Below are 22,051 nucleotides of genomic sequence, written 5' to 3'. Positions count from 1 at the left end.
GGGGTCAAACTGTAAATAAATATTTAACACTAAGTAGATTTTCTAATAGGATGTGGAATTTGTGATCTGTTGGTGTGTGTATGAGTGTGCATGCATGCACATGCTCTTGTACATGCTGATTTCTGAATGCGAGTATCTGTGTGGGAGCATGTGAAAGTCAGAGAAAGAGAGTCTTTACATTGAGTTTCATCAATTTCTTTGTTGATCACATTAACTGCCCCAGATTTCTTGCTTTTAAATGAGGATAGTGGTACTTCCTTGGTGGTCCTGTGGTTAAGAAAGCACCTGACAATGTAGGGGATACAGGTTTAATCCCTGATAAGTCCAGAAAGATTCCATGCCACTGAGCAATTAAGCCCGTGGGCCACAACTGCTGAGCCTAAGCACTGCAGCTGCTGAAGTCTATGTACCCTAGAGTCTGTGCTCCACAGCAAGAGAAATCACAGTGAGAAGCCTAAGCACCATGACTGGAAAGTAGCCCTCGCTTGCCACTACTAGAGAAAGCCTACATGCATCAGTGAAGGACTAGAGCAGCCAAAATTAAATAAATAAAATAAAATGAAGATGGTGGATGGGTAGGTAGGAAACTCAGAAAATATCTCTGGAGCATGTTCACACATTCAACTTTTAGCCAAAGTGACATGGAGAGTACAGCACTTCTTGGGTACTGATCAGGGGCCTAGAAGGTAAGACATTTTCCTGTGAGGCAGTAGCGCCAAGATGGGCCTGAGATGGTTCCTTAAGTCGAGCGTTGCCTGGTGTCATCCCCAGTCAGATCTGCCCAGCATGTCACTGCCCCTTTGTTAGCAGATTAGGGGGTGCCCTAAAATAATGAACAATGTTTTCCTGTTCCTGTTTCATGCCCCCTTCTTTCATCCTCATATCTCAGTCCATAACCACAGAACCCTGCAAAGTGGATGTGCAGTATGTGGAATCTTAAAAACGTGAGACCTAGGACTCCCCTGGTGATACAGTGGACAAAAATTCATCTTCCAATGCAGAGGACATGGGTTTGATCCCTGGTCTGGGAAGATTCCACATGCTGCAAAGTAACTAAGCCTGTGCTCCGCAGCTACTGAGCCTGCACCGCAACTAACGAAGCCCACACACTGCTACTACTGAGCCTGCACGCTGCTGCTACTGAAACCCGTGTACCTAGAGTATGCGCTCCACCAACAAGAGAGGACACTGCAGTGAGAAGCCCACACACTGCAATGAAGAGTAGCCCCACTCACTGCAACAGAGAAAACCCCCAGGCAGCAAAGAAGATCCTAGCACAACCACAAGAAAAAAATTAAGAAAATTTTTAAAAGGTGAGATCTGGAAAAATTATTTAGTCATCCAGCCCTGCCACATCTTTATATACTGGAGGCAACGGTTTATAAGGGCTCTGTCCTGGGTTATACAGGACATGAGAAAGAATCAGGACATCACTAGCAAAGTTTTCATGCTTTAAATTACTCTGATCACATTTGATTTATTTTGTAAATTAAAAGTTCATATGCATGTACTTATAAGGTTTTTCTTTCTTTTTTTTTTTTCTTTTTCTTCTTCTGGCTGTGGGAGACTACCTGCAAGATGAATATTTGATGAACAATGACTGATCATTCAATGGCATCTATGGGACAACCAGAAATACACTTTAAATCCAAAGGGAACATATTCCAGGATATGTCACATTCTGCCTCAGTATCCCTCTTTCCTCCTGATGCTGTCTCGGATGGAGTTACAGTCAGGCAGTGTACTTCTCCTTTTTTGTCATCTGTCCTGTAAGCCTCTTGCTGGGAACACAGATAGCAGTCAACAGGCAGGGCTGAGAACATCTGGCCACACACCCTAAGCCTCAGCATGACTCAGCATGATTCAGCATGGTTGTGTTGGAGGTGGGGGCAGACCCTTGTCCCTAAGGCTAAGCAGACCTAGAAGATAGGGAGCAGGGCACTGACTCAGATCTGGGGGTGGCCCCGAACATGAATGCCTATGGGAAGGCAGCAGTGGAGGTTTAGACAAAAATGAATTATGAATTAAAGGGAAATTGGAGCTTATTTATTTGGAGATGAGATGTTTAGAAGGAATAGAAGGGCCTGGGCTTGTAGGCAGGAGAGTCATCCAGTAAATGTTTTCAGAGCAGCTGCTATGTGGTAGAAACTAATGTCAGTGCTTGAATCATAAATAAAACATGTATCTTGCTGTCCAGGAGTCAGAAACAATAGTTAATAATGTATAATATATACAATATTATAATATTTTACATACTTAATAGAGATATATGTGTTAGGGGAAAATTATGACTCTCTAATTTTCTTCTCTGCAAAGCAGGGTATTAGTTAACTAACTTGGCTGTTGTAATCATTTTGCTATGCATATGTATGGGCTTCCCTGGTGGCTCAGTGGTAAAAGAATCTGCCTGCAGTGCTGGAGGAATGGGTTTGATCACAGGGTTGGAAAGATCTGCTGAAGTAAGAAATGACAACCCACTCCAGTATTCTTGCCTGGGAAATCCCATGGACAGAGGAGCTGGGTTGTCTACAGTCTATGGGGTCTCAAGAGTCAACTAAACCATCACCATCACCATGTATATATACTATACATATACATATATATATGTATATATATATATATATGATATATATCAAATCATCATGTTGTATACTTAACACAGGTATTATTTTTATTTAAAAAGGAAAGCAAAAAAAAAAAAAAAAGACTTAAAATATCTATATCTCCAATCATCCTTTGGATGTAAGTTGTGACTGTAATGGATAATACTTAGTGAACATATATTGTGTCCCTATCTCTTTACACAATAAATTAATTCTCATGATTTACCCTATAAGTCATATTATCATCCTATATTTCAGACACATGGAGACATTAAGAATCTTGCCCAAGGTTATATAAGGGATCACTGAACCGCTTCCAGTTCCTCAAGGTAACATTTGACTAAAGCATTGTCATCCTTATTTGATTAGGAATGGTCTTGTAGTCACTGAAGACCTTGATACACTATCTACCTTTACGTAATTTTCCTGGCCCCAATAGACTTATGAAACCTCTGATGTAGGAAGGAAGAAGAAGGGAGAGTTTACTGTGGTGAGTGAAAAAGTCTCAGTCTGTGACTAAGGGGTTCCTTACTAAGGCTCAATTATTCTGCCTCACAGTATTGTGGCTTCCTTGGTGGCTCAGCAGTAATGCCTGCCAATGCAAGAAATGTGAGTTTGATCCCTGGGTTGGGAAGATCCCCTGGAGAAGGAAATGACAACCCACTCCAGTATTCTTGCTTGGAAAATTCCATGGACAGAGGAGCCTGACAGTCTACAGTCATTGGGGTCGCACAGAGTGGGACATGACTTAGTGACTAAACAACCTTGCATGGCAGCTAGTTCTATGTATCTTGCATGAAGGATGATGCACAATGGGTATTCTCTATTACGAGAAACCCATTCATCTCTCAAGACTCACCTTACGTTATTTACTCCCCCAAAATAAAGACAGCATGAGGCCCAAACTGACCTTGGAGAAGTTAACATATAAAGCAGGGTCCTACACTGGTAACATTTGTGAGGACTCACTGTCAAAGCTCTGCAAAGGGAGTTTCAGAGAACTTGCAGACCTTCTCATTTTTTGTGCTCTTAACTCATCATCACAGCACTGCCCCTGGTGTGGTTTAGTGTCCTGAATGCTTGGCACAAATTAAGATGTCACAAAAACCTAAATAAATAGATATGCCTATCTTTTAGGTTCATTGACTTTAATATACTCTCATCCTTAACCAAACTTGCTGCTTGGCCAAGGGGTCAAGAGGTCATTTGTGCCAGTATGGACTTAACCTACAATCTAACAAACTCTGTAGTCCAAGCTAGAGCCTCTTTTTAACCTGATTTTGTTTCCAATTCTTTTTTATTTCTTTCTCTTTCAAACTTTCCTACAGAGAGATACACCCATGTAGAGAAGGTATGGTCTGCAACCATGGCTTGAACCCTAATCTTTAATCTCTATGGTAAAAAAAAAGTAGGGAATAGGGGCAGTTTAACCTGCTTCTATTTCTTGGGTCCACAGTGGATGTCCACGTTGATGTTTTGTTGTAGAAAGAGCAGAGTCTTTAGCAGCAAGAGAACCGGGCCTGCATCTTAACCTCACTACTTACCAGCTTTGTGAACTTGGACAGATTATTTTATCTCTTTGATCTTCAAGTCACCCACACTATAAAAAAGACAGTGTCATATGGACAATAGGTGAGTTCAGAACACCTGGATTCAGATTAAAAATTGACTACTTATTCAAGACATTTTCTTACATTTTCTGTGCCTTGGTTTCCTCATCACCTGAGAAACATTAATGGACTTCTGAATACTGGTAGAGGATAAACTAAGTTAATTCATATAATGAACTTAAATTATATCTTAGCATATATGAAAAACTCAAGAAATATCACTTATCATTAGCATGAATTATGGGGTTGTGAAGAGTCAGACATGACTTAGCAACTAAACAGCAATAACATATTTCAGGATATATACTTCACAGAACTACCATATTAAAGGAGACTATTTAAATACTTAGAATGGTACCTGACATGTAGAAAGATTTCAGTAAGTGTTAACTCCCACCCTCTTTTAATTTTCCCCTAGTCTAAATCTTTTCTGTTTCTTCAAGTGTCTTTCCTGTGGTCTCTAGTTCCTTAATCATCCTGTTTCCTGTTCAACTTCTGGTCAGATTCTTAGTGGACCTCTTATGCTTCAGGATCTAGGGTTGTACATGCTCCATGTGAAGTGAGATTTTCTAAAAGAGCAAAGTTGCTGTCAGCTGCCTTCATCTGCACCTATGCCTTCAGGAGTTTCAGTCCAAAAGCTAAGCTCTTGACTTTCACCACAGTAACTGGGAAGATGGCCCAACTAGGGGAGGGGAAGGCTCTGCTTATACAGCATCTCAGGCCATTGTTCAATGATGTATTGGGCTTTGAGACAGTCTGTAGATCTTCAAGAGTGGTTGGTGTTATTTTCTAGAACTTACCTGTTGTTTTGAGACATCTGGTCCCTAGTGAGCCCATAGCTCTAGCCTGAATTGCTGTTACTGGTCCTGACGGTGTCTATATCTTTTTGTATTCAATAACCCCAAAGATAGATGTAATTATTATCCTTATTTTACAGATGTCAAGACTGTGTTCAGAGGATCAAGCCCCCCTAATTGGGTTGGGGAGTCTTACGTGATAGTAAAAAGTAAAATGGTGCTGTCCTGGGCCTCTCTCCCCTTTCCCCTGCTCACTTCTGTTCTCACAGTCTATCTGCCCTGAGACTCGCGACTCCACCCGGAGCCACCAACCTGACCTGACCACCTATCTGACCCAACAGGCCTGTAGCCCTTCTGGGCTCTGATAGCCAGCAACTAGTCTTGGCCCTGCCCTCTCTGTGACCTCTGATAGACGCATCTTGCACCCCAGCTCCCAGAGTCCCTGTGGAGACCTCAGGTTTGCTGAGTCAAAGTTCACTGAAGTTCAAGCCCAAAGAAATGCCTGCTTGCAGAGTTACAGTCCCAGACCTCTCCAGGCCTGCCTCCTATATGCAGAGCCCTATTCCTCTGCTCTCCTAGGCCTATCCATCTCATGCTCCTCAGCAGTGCAGCAAAGGGCTTGTGAGCTGTGGATTCAGAGTCTGATTTGGGTCCAAGAACTAGCGATGTCTCTTACATGTCTGACCTTAGGCAACATGCCTTGACTCCTCTAAGCTTAATCTTCATCCCCTCATCTCAAAATAAGGATGATGATCTATCTTATCCAATTTTTTAGAGTTTATGTGGGGTTAGAAGAAAATATGACACACTCTGAAGTAACAGCTTATTTAATTAGAGTTTAGAATATAGAAAAAAGGAAAGGAAAGTGAACTCGCTCAGTCGTGTCCAACTCTTTGTGACTTCATGTACTGTAGCCTACCAGTCTCCTCTGTCCATGGGATTTTCCAGGCAAGGATACTGGGGTGGGTTGCCATTTCCTTCTTGGGGAGATCTTCCTGATCCAGGAATCGAACCTGGGTCTCCCACATTTCATGCAGACTCTTTACCATATGAGCTACCAGGGAAGCCCTTAGAATATAAAAGTTCTCAATAGTAGGTTTTATCATCCATTAATCCTGTACATCTTCTCCACAACTCTCCTACTCACTCCACATCTCCTTATTCCCCCACATTCCTCTTCATTCTGTTTTTCTTATAGTGATTTCAGATGTTTAGAATGGAATTTGGGGGATAAGCCATTCAGTTCAGTTCAGTCGCTCAGTCATGTCTGACTCTTTGCGACCCCGTGAATCGCAGCACACTAGGCCTCCCTGTCCATCACCAACTCCTGGAGTTCACTCAAACTCACGTCCATCAAGTCAGTGATGCCATCCAGCCATCTCATCCTCTGTCATCCCCTTCTCCTCCTGCCCCCAATCCCTCCTAGTATCAGAGTCTTTTCCAATGAGTCAACTCTTCACATGAGGTGGCCAAAGTACTGGAGTTTCAGCTTCAGCATCATTCCTTCCAAAGAAATCCCAGGGCTGATCTCCTTCAGAATGGACTGGTTCGCTCTCTTTGCAGTCCAAGGGACTCTCAAGAGTCTTCTCCAACACCACACTTCAAAAGCATCAATTCTTCGGCGCTCAGCTTTCTTCACAGTCCAACTCTCACATCCATACATGACCACTGGAAAAACCATAGCCTTGACTAGACGGACCTTTGTTGGCAAAGTAATGTCTCTGCTTTTTAATATGCTATCTAGGTTGGTCATAACTTTCCTTCCAAGGAGTAAGCATCTTTTAACTTCATGGCTGCAGTCACCATCTGCAGTGATTTTGGAGCCCCCCAAAATAAAGTCTGACACAGTCTGACACTGTTTCCACTGTTTCCCCATCTATTTTCCATGAAGTGATGCCATTAACAAGTGAATTATCTCTTGAAGGAGCCATACTCATCAGATGGATCATCTCAGCAGCATTCAAGGGGGGGATGGGGGATGAAAGCCAACAGCGGGAGCCCAGGAAGGAACCCCAGGCAGCTGTACTCAAGGAACTGAGAGTAGGAAGCTGAGGACCAGTCTCTGGATGCTGGGCTCATAGGGAACTGCTTCAACGAAATGGGACACAGACTGGGAAAAATAGTTTCCGACTTTAGGTAAAGACATTTTAATAGGACAGTTTGAAGAGAGGGGCTCTGGAGGTTTGGAGCAAAGGGACCCCTGTCACACTAAGAAAACCTGCCCCTTGTGTGCACTGGTCTCTTTTCTGTGCATATCCTATGGGACTCCTGATTTTAGGCCAGGCTTCACAAAGCCCTAACTGCCCACCAGGTGAACCCCTGAATGGAGAGAAAACATTGTGGTTTTCACTTGGAACTCTCTTTTTGCTCTGCTTCCCTCTTTTCCTCAGCTCAGCACATCCACTTGATAATTTGATTCATCCAATGAAGAAATGAGGGGGAGAGCCTTTTCTCGTGTGTGTCCATCACTGTGTGTATGATAGGGAAGAAGAGACTGAAATGTAACAGCACAGACCTTCATAGAGCTACGTGACTCTAAGAATTCATCAAGGACAATCTTCAGCTTACCCTGTTTCATACAGTCATGATGAAGCTCTTCCTCTCACAGGGAGGCACTCGTGGCTTTTCCACTGAGCCCTTGCTTTTGTTAAACAACATAATACTTGCAAAGTTCTTAGCAAATGAAAATTCTTTAATCCTGCATCACATAATAATCCCTGTTTCAGAAGATAACCTTCCCATATTGGAATAGTCACATACATATTTGTTAAACCCAAATCACATGCATTGTAACATCGTGACATACCAGTGACCCAGAGAGTCACAGTCCTTGACTTCACAGAGCCAACTACTTAACTGAGGGCAATAATCATAACCACCACCCTTTTTCTACTTAGTAAATTCTTCTTTCTAGTATACTCTTCTTTCTTTCGTAGTATACTCAGGGAAATAAGTTAAATGATATGTTATGCAAAATCCTTGCTGAAATGTCTGGCACATTAATAAGCTTTCAATAAATGCCAGTTGTCTTATTATTACTGTTACAAATGCACTGGTGGAAAGTGCAGAATAAAATAGTCAACAAAAATGGCAAAAGACTCTAGAGCACTTAACATATATAAGCCACAAAATTTGCATATATTTACTTTCTCAGTGTCAGAACAGTCTTATGAGGATGTTAAAACCCCATTTTACAGGTGAGAGAATTGGGTCATACAGCAAGTAACGTGCTGAGTTCAGCCACTCAGACCATCTGACTCCATAGTCCATGCTCTTAACCATGGCTCTCTACTCCACTAAGACTTCTTTGAAGTAAATGGTTCAATCTCTGAAGTGAGTTAGTGGAGGCAGCTAAGTGGGGAGAGTGTCAAGCTCTTTTCTAGAGGTGTGAGAAGAGAGGGGAGAAGAGTATGCTCTCTTCTCCACTCAGGAGCCAGCACACACACATTACTACCAGTGGGTCTGCTTAGGACAATGTCCTAGGTGAATGAGAAGACCTCAGGATGTCTTGCTGGTTGAGAAGTATAGGGTTCAATAACACTTCTGGTTTAAGTGTTGAGGGAACTTACGAATTTAATCAACAGAAATTCTCTGTCGGTAGAAAGACCATTTTATCTACGCTGTGCGCTAAGTCACTGTAGTCACGTCCAAAAGAGAAATCTGAAGCTCAAGGAAAGATGAGGACTTTCTCAATGTGATGTAATTTGTCATGAAAATGCCCAGGACAGGACTCAAAGCTCCTGACTTGTTCTTCAGGGCACTTTCCCTAAGGCCCTTTGGCCTTGAACTGTGCTCTTTCTGAGAGAAGGAATAGATGGAACCTAAAATATCTTAGGGTAGTTTCCCTGCTATAGCCAGGCTGGGTGGGATCCTGGTTAGTTCTTTAAAAATAAATATGTCATTTGAATACAGAAATAGGCAAACCCTGCTCAGGGGCTGGGAGGGAAAAGCTGCTGTTTCCAGGTCCTGGTTCTACAGATAATGCTATCAGGGCCCTGGCAGGGCCCCTCCCATGACTGGGCCTTGACATGAGTCAGCCTAGTCTGGGACAGGAACAAACCTATCATTCAGACCTGGAGGCTGGTGGGGAGAGAGGAGAAAGGGCGTATAGTCCACAAACTCAGTTATGACTCTTCTCTCCCTAAGAAAAGGAAGGAAGTGCAGAGGTCTATGTAGAGCCTGCTTCCCTTTTTGTGTGCTTCAGCTGTAAAGAGGTAAAGAGCTCGCTGCTCTCAAAATGATGGTGAGGTCTTTGCACTATATGCCATCCCACACAAACCCTTGTCTCAGCCCACACCTGACATGGATCATATCTCTCTTCCCAGGCCCACATGCTTGTCTTTGCATAATAGTTAAGGCATCATTGAAAAATTTACTTTTTTCAACTTTTTTTCTTGTTTCTCTTTCTTCAGTGACTTAATGGGAAAGTGCATACATTTTCCCTCTATAAATTGGCAATAGATTTAATTTCACAACAACTTCCTTGTGCTTATATATATTCACAATAGCTTTCATTTGTTACTGTTGGAAAAAGTTACAATACATTGTGGTAAACCAAAGAGAAAGCCATACAAAGTCAGAAAATAAAAACTAGGCCTCAGTTTTTTATCTACAATATAAATATTATGAAACTAACACAATTATGTGATAATTAATATATAGCATCTAGTTGTATGCCTGACACGTCATAGAAAATCCAGGAAAGGCGTTGCAAGGTATTTCAATGACAACATGCTGACCCTGACTTAGGATAGTAAATATAGACAATACATAGTTAATTTTCCCTGGTGACTCAGATGGTAAAGAATCTGCCATCAGTGCAGGAGACCCAGATTTGACCCCTGAGTGGAGAAGATCCCCTGGAGAAGGGAATGGCTACCACTCCAGTATTCTTGCCTGGGACAGTCCATGGACAGAAGAGCCTGGCAGGCTACAGACCATGAATTCACAAAGAGTCAGATACGACTAACAGTTCCAACCCAAAAAATGTGACTAGGGCAGCATTAGGATGAAGGTTAGAATTTAATTTTTAATAATAAAAAAGACAGATTTTATTTTCTCAGTCTCCAAAATCACTGCCAATGGTGACTGCAGTCATGAAATTTAAAAAGGCTTGCTTCTTGGAAGAACAGCTATGACAAACCTAGACAGCATATTAAAAAGAAGAGACATTACTTTGCCAAGAAAGGTCCACATAGTCAAAGCTCTGATTTGATTTTTCCAGTAGTCATGTACGGATATGAAAGTTGGACCATAAAGAAGGATGAGCAATGAAGAATTGATCCTTTTGAACTGTGATGTTGGATCAGACTCTTGAGAATCCCCTGGACAGCAAGAAGATCAAACCAGTCAATCCTAAAGGAGATCAATCCTGAATATTCATTGGAAGGACTGATGCTGAAGCTGAAACTCCAACACTCTGGCCACCTGATGCAAAGAGCTGACCCATTAGAAAAGACCCTGATAGTAGGAAAGATTGAAGGCAGGAGGAGAAGGGGATGACAGAGGATCAGGTGGTTGGATGGCATCACCAACTCAATGGACATGAGTTTGAGCAAGCTCTAGAAGATTGTGAGGAACAGGGAAACCTGGTGTGCTGCAGTCCATGGGGTCACAAAGAGTCAAACATGACTGAGTGGTTGAATAATAACAACAAATCAAAAAGAACTTAAAGAATAAAACTTTGAGTTTTCAATAAGTTTTGAGTTGGTACTGGACTAGAATGAATAATCTGAGGACCTGTAGTTTCTATTTAACTGCCTTCAGGTAGAAATCTCTGCAAAGAATTAGTGGTCCCCCAAACCAGTGCCCTGAGAAAATATTTTTTCTCATGTAAAAAGTCCAAGCAAGTCCTTGTCTTATTCCCTGAAGTCAGCAGAGAATGACTCTGGCCCACCTTCAGGGTGAGGGAAGACTTGGGGAGTTTGGGACAGTGACTTTGAGGGTTCACAGTCTTCTTTGTCCATCAAGTTTAACACTCCTGTCTACTTCCACAGCTCACACAGTAGGATAGAGACTGAAAGTGCTGAGAACCTGGGATCTCAGATGCAGGGAAAGAGGAGATATTAGTATTCATTTCCTATTTTTTCTTTTTTTTATTGAACTCTAATTGATTTACAGTATTATATCTGAAATACAGTATTTACAGTATTATATCTGTACTATGCTGTACACTTTCAGGTGTACAGCATAGTGATTCAGTATTTTTACAGGTTATATTCTATTCAGAATTATTACAAGAGAGTGGCTATATTTCCTTGTGCTGTACTATATGTCCTTGTTGCTTATCTATTTTATACACAATAGTTTGTATTTGGTTGACCAAAAAGTTTGTTCAGGTTTTTCTATAACATCTAACGGAAAAACCCAAAGGAAGTTTCTGCTAACACGGGTTATCTGATAATCCTATTTCCTTAATTCGTGCCTCCCTTCCCTCTTCCCTTTGGTAACCACTGGTTTGCTTTCTATATCTGTGAGTCTGTTTCGTTCTTGCATATGCACTCATTTGTATTATTTTTTATATTTCACATATAAGTGATCTCATTCATTCCCTATTAACATTATTAACATGTTCCTGAAACTTTTTAGTCCAATCATCTAGGAAATATGATTTGCCAGTCGAAATTGTTTTTTAATTGAAGGGTATTTGCTTTGCAGAATTTTGTGGTTTTTCTGTCATACATCAACCAGAATCAACCCAGACCTTCCTCCCATCTCCCTCCCCATCCCACCCTTCAGTTTGTCACAGAGCCCCTGTTTGAGTTCCCTGAGTCATACAGCAAATCAGTTTTTAAGAAAAAAATATTTTGGCTTCCTTTGACATCAGAATTAAACCTAGGCACTAATGAATTAAACAAGGCCAGATATCTCACATCTGAGACCTACTGTTTCTGCCCCCTCCCCTCATCCCTATCCTCAATACCACAAATTATGCAGTTGAGTTTCCCACATTGCATCCAGAGTGCAATGGATAAGCCTTGCCCTTGGAAAAACCACCTTAGGGATCATATGTCTCTCCTGCCAGGTAAATATGAGACCCGGATTTTTCAAACAGGGTAAGGAGACAATCATGAAGGGAAGATTTAATTCATCTATCTATTCATCTATTCATCACCTATCTATATATAATATTCATTTATTCATAAATGTAAGCAAAAAGCTTACAGATAGTATGAAAGTGCTCAGGTCCCTGTGTGTGTGTGTGTGTATGTGTGTGTGTATGTGTGTGTTTCTGTCTGGGTTGAATTTAAGTGGAAGTATGACTCTGCTGCCTCCACGTGGTCTCCAGACTACCCTGCAAGTCTCTGTCAATTGCTTAGTTTTGATTTTGAGATGCTGTGTAAACGCTGCCCTCTCTTGTGTTTTAATTTCCTCTGGATAATAATTTTCAAAATAAAATAATTGCGTCATATGTAGGACATCATTTTTGAAAATTAGACAAACTGAAGTTTGAGTTCAGCCTTTGAAACATATATATGGCATTGAGAAATTTAATTAACTTGTATAAGTCCAGAAGTCTTCAGCACGAAATTTGTATCATAAGGTCTCCTATTTGGGAGACATATTATAGGTCTATAAATGGTCTCCTATTTATAGACCCCAAACTATACAAATTAGATCTTAATTTCTAATGTATCTACATACTTACTATAGTTCCTAGCATAAAATAAAACCCTTATGAATATTATCTTTTAATATATATATTTTAAGTACCTTCAGCATACTATTTGGGCTTCACTCATGGCTCAAATGGTAAAGAACCTACCTGCAATGCAGAAGATCCAGGTTTGTCCCCTAGGTCAAGAGGATCCCCTTGAGAAGGACATGGCTACACACTCTAGTATTCTTGCCTGGAGAATTCCGTGGACAGAGGAGCTTGGCAGGCTACAGTCCATGGGATTGCAAACAGTCAGACACAACTGCGTATGTTCTTTGAATGATTTGAGTTTTGCATGTAATATTTCTCTTAGTCATTAATACACTATGCATAAATCACTTATTCCCCTTTCCAAGTGAGTCACGTATAAATCAAAATATGTAAGAAAATATTTAAGCATTATATAGCTAGAAAATAATTTTATTTATAGAATACTCCAACAATATAAACACTCATAAACTGAAAATTGATAGTTCTTATCCTACAGTCCTACTCTCATTCCTCTTCCTATAGGAAACCAGCCTTAGCAGTCTGGTGCGAATCCTTCCAGAATGTATTTCTGATTCATGGGGATGGGTGTGGGAGAGAGAAAGAGAGAGAAAGAAAGAGGAACAGAGGGGTGAGGAAAGAGATTCAATATTTGTTTATCCCTTGAAAAAGCTCTTCCTATTATGTTAAATTGAAGGTAATATTTCCTTTTTGAAATCTGGGATAAATAAAGACAGATTAATATTTAAAATCATGTGAAGGTCTGTGACATTGTGAAAATATAAGTTGATATTTTACTATCCTTTGCTTTACTATTAGAAATGGGAAAGAGGATGTAGCCATTTTCTCAGGAGACATTACTGGGGAAAAGGAAGCTGAAAGAGGTACCCAAATACCTTGTCTCTGCAAGGTGGGGGCACCTACCTTCAGTCAAGAGACCTCTTCAGCACTCCCTTCATAGGAGGCTCCACCCATCTTAACCTGGTGACTACATCAGTTATCTCCTTCCCTCTGATGGCCATAGCAACAGCAGCAGCCTACTTTTCTAAACAAATCTTCCAGGTATATATCGGAGAGTATTAACACCCTGATAAGATAAAAATATATAGTTTGTCATTTTTTATCATTATGATTACCACTGACTATCTCAGCCTTTCATGTGGTCACTCTGGTTACACTGATGGTCATTGGCTGTGAAACATTAAATCAGAGAAAAGGTAACCTCATGCTTACAGGTTTAAACTTAAACAGTTAAGCAGAGTGAATTAGAAAGCTTACAAATATTTTCCAGAAAGTGTGAAATGAGTCTTCTCCAAATTAGTGCATAGAGAAGAATAGTGGACAATGGACCCCGTATTAGAATGAACAACTCTAGCTTAAATCTTCACCAATTTTTAGTTCAGACGCAAAGACAGGCTATGTGGATCATGTCACGGAGGCAAGAGGGGAGAATCGATGGCAAGAAACAAAAAGCCATTTGATCTGGGAGAGTAGAAAAGAACATAACAACAGCCGATTGTGATGCTAACAGTGCAAAAGAGATCCTGGTAAAGAGATGGAGGGGTAAGGCAGGGAGTAGCAGACAACCACGTGGTAGTCAAAGGATTTGGCCATCAGGAAAAGAATACCATAAAGAGTAATCTAAGGATGGAGCAATATTAGACTTAGGTGTAAAAGATAAGCTCTGAGGCATTAAAACACAGGATTCCATGACTGTGGGGAGGATGGTGAAGGTTAAGTTATTTTTCAGTCACTAAGTCATGTCCTACTCTTTGCAACCCCATAGACTAAAGCACACCAAGCTTACCTGTCCTTCACTATCTCCCAGAGTTTGCTCAAATTCAGGTCCATTGAATTGGTGATGCTATGCAACCCTCTCATCTTCTGCAACCCTCTTCTCCTTTTGCCTTCAATCTTTCCCAGAATCAGGGTCTTTTCCAATGAGTTGACTCTTCGCATCATGTGACCAAAGTATTGGAGCTTCAGGTTCAGTATCAGTCCTTCCAATGAATATTCAGGGCTGATTTCCTTTAAGACTCAGTAGTTTGATCTCCTTGCAGTCCCAGGGATTCACAAGAGCCTTCTCCAGCATCACAATTCAAAAGCATCAAGTCTTCAACGCTCAACATTCTTTATGGTCCAACTCTCACATCCCTACATGACCAGTGGAAAAATCATAGCTTTGACTATATGCACCTTTGTTGGCTAAGTAATGTCTCTGCTTTTTAATACACTATCTAGGTGTGTCATAGCTTTCCTTTCAAGAGGTAAGCATCTTTCAACCTCATGGCTGCAGTCACCATCCACAATAATTCTGGAGAAAATAAAATCTATCTTTGCTTCTACTTTCCCCACTTCTATTTGCCATGAACTGATGGGACTGGATGCCATGATATTAGTTTTTTGAATGTTGAGTTTTAAGCTAGCTTTTTCACTCTCTTCTTTCACCCTCTTTAGTTCCTCATCATTTTCTGTCATTAGATTGGTATCATCTGCATATCTGAAGTTGCAGATATTTCTCCCAGCAATCTTGATTCTGGCTTGTGATTCATCTGGCCTGGCATTTTACATGATGTACTCTGCATATATGTTTGTTTAACAGGCAGGGTGACAATATATAGCCTTGTCGTACTCCTTTCCCAGTCCTGTGCCATTCAGTTGTTCCATATAAGGTTCTAATGGTTGATTATTTTTTTTTTTAATATGGAAACAAATCTTTGTTTTTTTTAATTTTATTTTATTTTTAAACTTTACATAATTGTATTAGTTTTGCCAAATATTAAAATGAATCCGCCACGGGTATACATGTGTCCCCCATCCTGAACCCTCCTCCCTCCTCCCTCCCCATACCATCCCTCTGGATCATCCAGTGCACTAGCCCCAAGCATCCAGTATCGTGCATCAAACCTGGACTGGCAACTCGTTTCTTACCTGATATTTTACATGTTTCAATGTCATTCTCCCAAGTCTTCCCACCCTCACCCTCTCCCACAGAGTCCATAAGACTGTTCTATACATCAGTGTCTCTTTTGCTGTCTCGTACACCGGGTTATTGTTACTATCTTTCTAAATTCCATATATATGCGTTAGTATACTGTATTGATGTTTTTCCTTCTGGCTTACTTCACTCTGTAATGGTTGATTCTTGAGCCACATACAATTTTCTCAGGTGAAGATAATGACCAGATGCATCTATCTCACATGGAGAAGAACATAGGCTCACCAAAAAAGGATTCTTTTCTGATGTTGGCCAGAACCACAGCACTGCCCACTGGGACATGTAGAGCTAACAGAATGATATATTTCCAGGAACACACTATTACCTTCATATTCCTTTATCCAAACCAGTCACATGGCCCTATTAATCACAAGGGCTGATGGATCTGATATAGAGCACATAGATTTCAGGACCCTGCACTGTCTCTGTAATACTGGTCACTAGCATTTAGCATTATCTCAAAATCTTCTTTGTTCCAGAAAGAACAAAGTCACTAAAGAGAAGTTCCCAGTAATGTACACAGATTTCTGATTGGGGTACACCATATGCTAATATATAAAACCGTTGTAAGTTAAGTAATGAACCGTTGAGTGAGTTAGTGAAGTTGCTCAGTCGTGTCCGACTCTTTGCCACCCCATGGACTGTAGCCCACTAGGTTCCTCCACCCATGGAATTTTCTAGGCAAGAGTACTGGAATGGGTTGCCATTTCCTTCTCCGGGGGATCTTCCCAACCCGAGGATCAAACCTGGGTCTCCCGAATTACAGGCAGATGCTTTACCATCTGAGCCACCAGGGAATCTTAAAGTTCATAGAACATTTAGAGGCTTTGTACAGCCATCTACATTTTACCTGGATATTTAAAATGCTAGTAAATAAATGTGTTGCTTTCATTCAGATATTTATAGTAGTGGGCGATCTTTAAGGTAGTCTATTCCATTTGTTTACAGCTCTGACTATTGAAACATCTTCCCCATATAGATCTAAAGATGTGCCTTCTTGCATCTTCCCACAGCAGATTTTAATTATTTTATATAAAGAAACTCAGAATATGGAATATTAGTTTTGCTCAAAATGCCACTCTACAGATATGTTACTACCCATCTTATTTCTTTACATAATGTTCAGTTTTAATCTCTTCTCAGTTTCTATCTACGATTGGATCTTCATCACTCTTATTTTGCTTTTCCCTCTCCAATTCTTTCATATGTATAGAATGTTAACCTCAATTCATACTTAATAATAGGTTACTGGGTGCGTTTTCAGTGCTCAAAGACAGATTTAGGCTAAAACGTCTAACCAGTATAAATATTACCTTTTAAAACGTATCTGTTGTATTCATCTGTTTCATTACAACAACACGATAAGGAGATAAGGAAAGGGAATTTTTGATACGTTTTCTCTTTTAAAGTCACTTCATATTAGTTAACTCTTTCTTATCTATCCCTGGCAGTGTGAGCTGACCCTCTGTTCTATGATCCCAGAAGCTTTTGATAAATAAGCTGGATTTCTTATATTCTCATTTCAACATATTTCGAATCTGTATTTCTTGTATATCTCCCTAGTTAGGCTAAACTGCCCTTTAAATTAAGGATTGTATTTTATTCACCTTTGTTAATCCAGTACCTATTATAGGATCTGAGGCAGTTTAGACACTTAATGAGTTTTGGTGAATGGATAAATTTTAAATGATACCTCAGGTATCTATTAGATATACACTATGATATAAACTTTCCACTGAGACTCAGGGAAGGAGAGACTCTATACCCAGGCATAGAGATATTGCAGAGGAATAGACATCTATATGCTGAAAGTAGTTGATACCTCTAGGCACACCAGGAGATTTAGAAGCAAACAGGCACACCTTCACAAACACACTATTCATAAATATAGCCTCTTCACACAGACAAGCATCGTGTGAATCTTACGAATACCCTCACAAACTTTGCCTTACCAATCTTCTTCTCCTTTATAGGCTCACCCTCTCATATATATTTAGGATATGATATCTTGAGTCATGCAACCCTCACCCAAGACTTCAGCAGATATGTAAGGTCCTTTTTAAAGTGTGATGAATGGATTCAATATTCTACTTATTTTTATCTGCCCAGAACCCCAGATAGAAACACTCCCTTCACTTGCACCACAAACTCTCTTTGTATCATTATATCTTCTTAAGTTTCACAATATATGATTTGGGATAAAATACTTAACCTAAAGAAATCAACCCAGAATATTCATTGGAGGAATGCTGGTGAAGCTGAAGTTCCAATACTTGGCCACATGATGCTGAGAACTGACTCGGAAAAGACCACGATGCTGGGAAAGATTGAAGGCGGGAGAAGGGGATGATAGAGGATGAGATGGCTGGATAGCATCACTGATTCAGTGAATGTGAATCTGAGCAAACTCTGGAAGATAGTGAAGGACAGGGAAGCCTGGTGTGCTGCAGTCCATGGGGTTGCAAAAAATTGGACATAACTTAGCAACTGAACAACAAAACCTTAAGTAGCCCACCTAAGTCTCAGTTCCTTCATCGGTATATTGGGAATTACAATGAAAAGTAATTCAATTTTCATGCTGCTTAATTAGATAAAAGTTTGAAGCTCTCAGGACATTAGCAACAGGAAGATCTGACCACAGAATTGACTTTATCCCATTAATATTAGTACCTCCTGAAATCATGTTAGAATCTAGGTTTATACCTAAGCTTTTCAAACAACCTTAAAAATACCTGTATTTTCCACTTATAAGTTACAGAGTTGAGTCTTAATCTTAAATGCAGTACCTATGCTTATCCCTATTACAATTCATTTTGCTAGTTTTGTTCCCTTCCCTATCTGTCAACAATATTTTTGAATACAGCTGTTCAACAGTGATAACATTTGATAATCATGCTAAGAGGCTTGGGTGGTCTATCAGAGCAGTCAAGACTACTGAAGGCTACAAGGGAAATCAGTAAGAAGTCAGATAAAGGAAGTGGTTGGGGAAGATTGTCATGGAGGAGTATACAAAAGATGGACAGAAAATAAAGGAAATTATATATGTAATATAGAGACACCAAGGTACCTGTGATTTCTATAAGGTGTGTAAGAGAGGTACCAAGATAGGAGGATCTAGCCCTTAAGATTTGGATCTAGGAGATTTCTTGCTGAGAGAAAATGACAGATGAGGTTTTTCCATGTTGAAGTTGCTGGAATATTTTTAGAGAGCTCACTGTCTGGATAAGCATCAGTATGGAGAGTCTCTGAGGTAAGGCAGAGAGAACCTAGACTGGACTTGCTATATCCTGGGCTTTGTATATAAGATCTAATCAGAAAATAGGATGTGGGGAGGAGGTCCAGGTAGAAAAACCAACTTAGAAATACAAATAAGGACAATCCTCAGAGAGCAATGAGTGCTAACTTTTTAGATCACATGCTCAGGACTAGCCTAGCTCCATATAGTAGCACAGAAACAACAGCAGATGAATGTTAATTAGCATAACATAACAGTAGCAACAGACTGTAAGCTATATTTCTTTGTTTAATTTTTATTGAAGTATAGTTGATTTGCAATGTTGTTTTCATTTCAAGTGTATAGCAAGGTAATCCAGACATATAAGTATGTTCTTTTTTAGATTCTTTTCTATAATAGTTTATTACAAGATACTGAGTATAGTTCCCTGTGCTATATAGTAAGTCCTTATTGGTTATCTATTTTATATATAGTACTGTGTATATTTTAATCCCAACTCCTAATTTATCCCTGCCCCACTTTACATGTTTCTTTCCAGATTGATGAAAGCTTTTGTATTTTTGTTGACTATTTCAACCAAAATGAACAGCATAAACACAAAGATTTTGAAGAAAGATGAAGGAAAAACCTATTCAATCAGCACACAGCATTACTACTGACAGGTTTTCTGTCTTCATCAGCAGAAAAATTTCGTAAAGTAAAAATGCTCTGAGTTCTTCACTGTCAGAAGGAAGTGAGCAGAGATGGAAACAGGAAGTGAAACATCAGGAAGCCAATTAGAAAATTGGAAAGAAGAAAATTAGTATATTGATGTTTACTGGGAAAAAGGAAAGGTGTGCTAGGGGATCTGACTTCAAAACTAGGTGATAGGAAATTGGTTGGTTGCTATTTAATTTTTAATTGTATCAATTTCCCTTTAATAATATAAAACATATGGATTTGCTAACGGAAACTGAAGTTTCAGGAGTAAGTTTCTAGAGCTGTAGACATTTGCTAGTTTTCCTTACTTATGAAACAACATAATTTCTAAGAAAGATTCAAAACATAGATAAGGGAAGATGATATCATTATAATTCTATTTTATAGAGCACACAGAATGTACTTTCAATTGCACATATATTTTTCAGACCAACCAAGTTTGAACCAGGCTGTGTTGTTGTTCAGTCACCAGGTTGTGTCCAACTCTCATTATACCATGGACTGCAGAAGACCAGGTTCCCTGTCCCTCACCATCTCCCAGAGTTTGCCCAAGTTCATGGTCATTGAATTATTGATGCCATCCAACCATCTCATCCTCTCTCTCTTCATCTATTTATCTTGATACTTATTGTTCCTTTACATTCATGATCTAGAATGTCCCATCTCACTATTTCCTGTATCCCTTTCCCCAAGATCACTGACATTATATTCATTATTAGAATATTTTATGTATTTATCCTAATATATACTCTATAGCCAAATAGTAAATAAGTAGTATATATAACCTGCTCAAGTCAACTTACAGCTGTATGTAATAATTTAAATCTCATCTATCTTGGAAAAGAACGAGTGAGCATAAAACCAAGTTTCTCTTCCAATAATGAGAAAGGCCAAAGTATCCTAGAGATCTCAAGGTCCTGAAACAAGGCTAAAGCAAGCCTATTGCTCACAGAAAATAGACAAACAATGCTTCTCTGAATCTGCTTGGTCTTGATGCTGTATATAAGGGGATTCATGAATGGAGGAAAGAGAAATTAGACATAGCTCATGGTAATGTGGCACATGCGTCCCAAACCTGTGGATGAAAAGTCAGGCCAATCACAGTGATGTAAGAGACCAGGACACAGCTGATATGGGAGACACATGTGTTGAGAGCCTTAGCTCGCTCCTCTCCAGAGGCAATGCTCATCACTGTCTTAAAGATTAGATGAGACGAGAAGAGACGAGAATCATCAGTGCATCATCAGAGCATCTAGGAAGAAAGTTGAAGCAACCAGAATAACTGGGTACACATGATTAAATGTAATATCAGCACAGGTGAGTTTCATGCCATCCTGGTGGAGGCAAAAGGCATGAGAAGGAACATGGGGATGGCGGTATGGGAACAAATAGAGTGGCAGAATTGGGGGTACAATGAACACAAAGTCACTCACTAATGCCCACAGTCCTATTTTCATCACCCAGGAAATGGTGATAATGGAGCTGTACCTCAGAGGGCTATGGATGTCAATGAAACGGTCATAGGCCCTGGCAGGCAAGATACCTGATTCTACGATAGCCAGTGTGTGAATGAAGTAGGATTGAGTGAAACAAGCACTCTGGGCAATTTCCCTCCGATCCAGCAATAGGACACCCAGGACTATGGGCATTGTAGTTAGCATCATCCCAAGATCTGTACCTGCCAGCATAGCCTGGAAGTAGTACATGGGCTCATGAAGACTGTGTTCATCCAAATAAGGACGAGCAGCGTGCCATTGCCAGAAAGGATGGAGAGGTATATGATAAAGAAAGGAAGAGGGATCCAGTGGTGAACTGCTTTTAAGCCCAGGAAACCAGTCAGCAAGAAGGGAGCTGCTCTGTTGCTGGACCACATGGTAGCTTTTGCAGGTGAAGTGCCTTGTTCAAGGCACTCTTATTATACGGTATTTGTTCTTTCTCTCCATCCTCTTACAGCATATTATCAAGCCATTTTTTTCCTTAAATGTACAAGAATGTATGTATTGTCTCAGTCTTAATTAATTATAAATCTCTATCTGCAAAGCCTTTTCCTGGAATAATAAACATAATACTAACCAATCTCAACAATTTACTCTTCAGCATCCAACTTGTATTCTATCAATCACACATCTATGTTTCTAGCCTTTATGGTTAGTTACCCAAATGATTCTGTGGCTCTATTTCATACTCTTCACTCCTTTATTCCTCTTCATATAATCTTTCACATTTAGGCATTTTTCCAATATGAACCAATTAACATTTTCTCTCTTGAAATCAATCAGATATTTGTGTCACTGGTTAATCACTGAAGAAAATGATTAATCCATAGAATTGGGTCCCTCACCAAGAAATATTTGAGAAATATCAATAGTGATATCTTAAGAGGAATTTGAATAAGGAGATGACTTGTGAAAGTCTAGAGAAATCAGAATAAGTGGGCATGCATGCATGCATGTTAAGTCACTTC

The 22,051-nt window shown here is 40.0% G+C and overlaps 1 pseudogene; it reads right to left on the bottom strand.

The window, feature by feature from the left end:
- Window positions 1–20,417: 20,417 nt before the first annotated feature.
- On the bottom strand, window positions 20,418–21,460 carry LOC147357993 (olfactory receptor 51B4-like; annotated as a pseudogene).
- Between the last annotated feature and the right edge of the window lie 591 nt (window positions 21,461–22,051).

The sequence above is a fragment of the Bos grunniens genome, chromosome 15, assembly GCF_055505025.1.
Source record: "Bos grunniens cultivar Pamir isolate PY7600 chromosome 15, Bosgru_T2T1.0, whole genome shotgun sequence".
Classification (NCBI taxonomy): Eukaryota; Metazoa; Chordata; class Mammalia; order Artiodactyla; family Bovidae; genus Bos; species Bos grunniens.
Note: the sequence above shows the minus strand (reverse complement) of the source record. Positions and strands in the feature narration are given on the sequence as shown.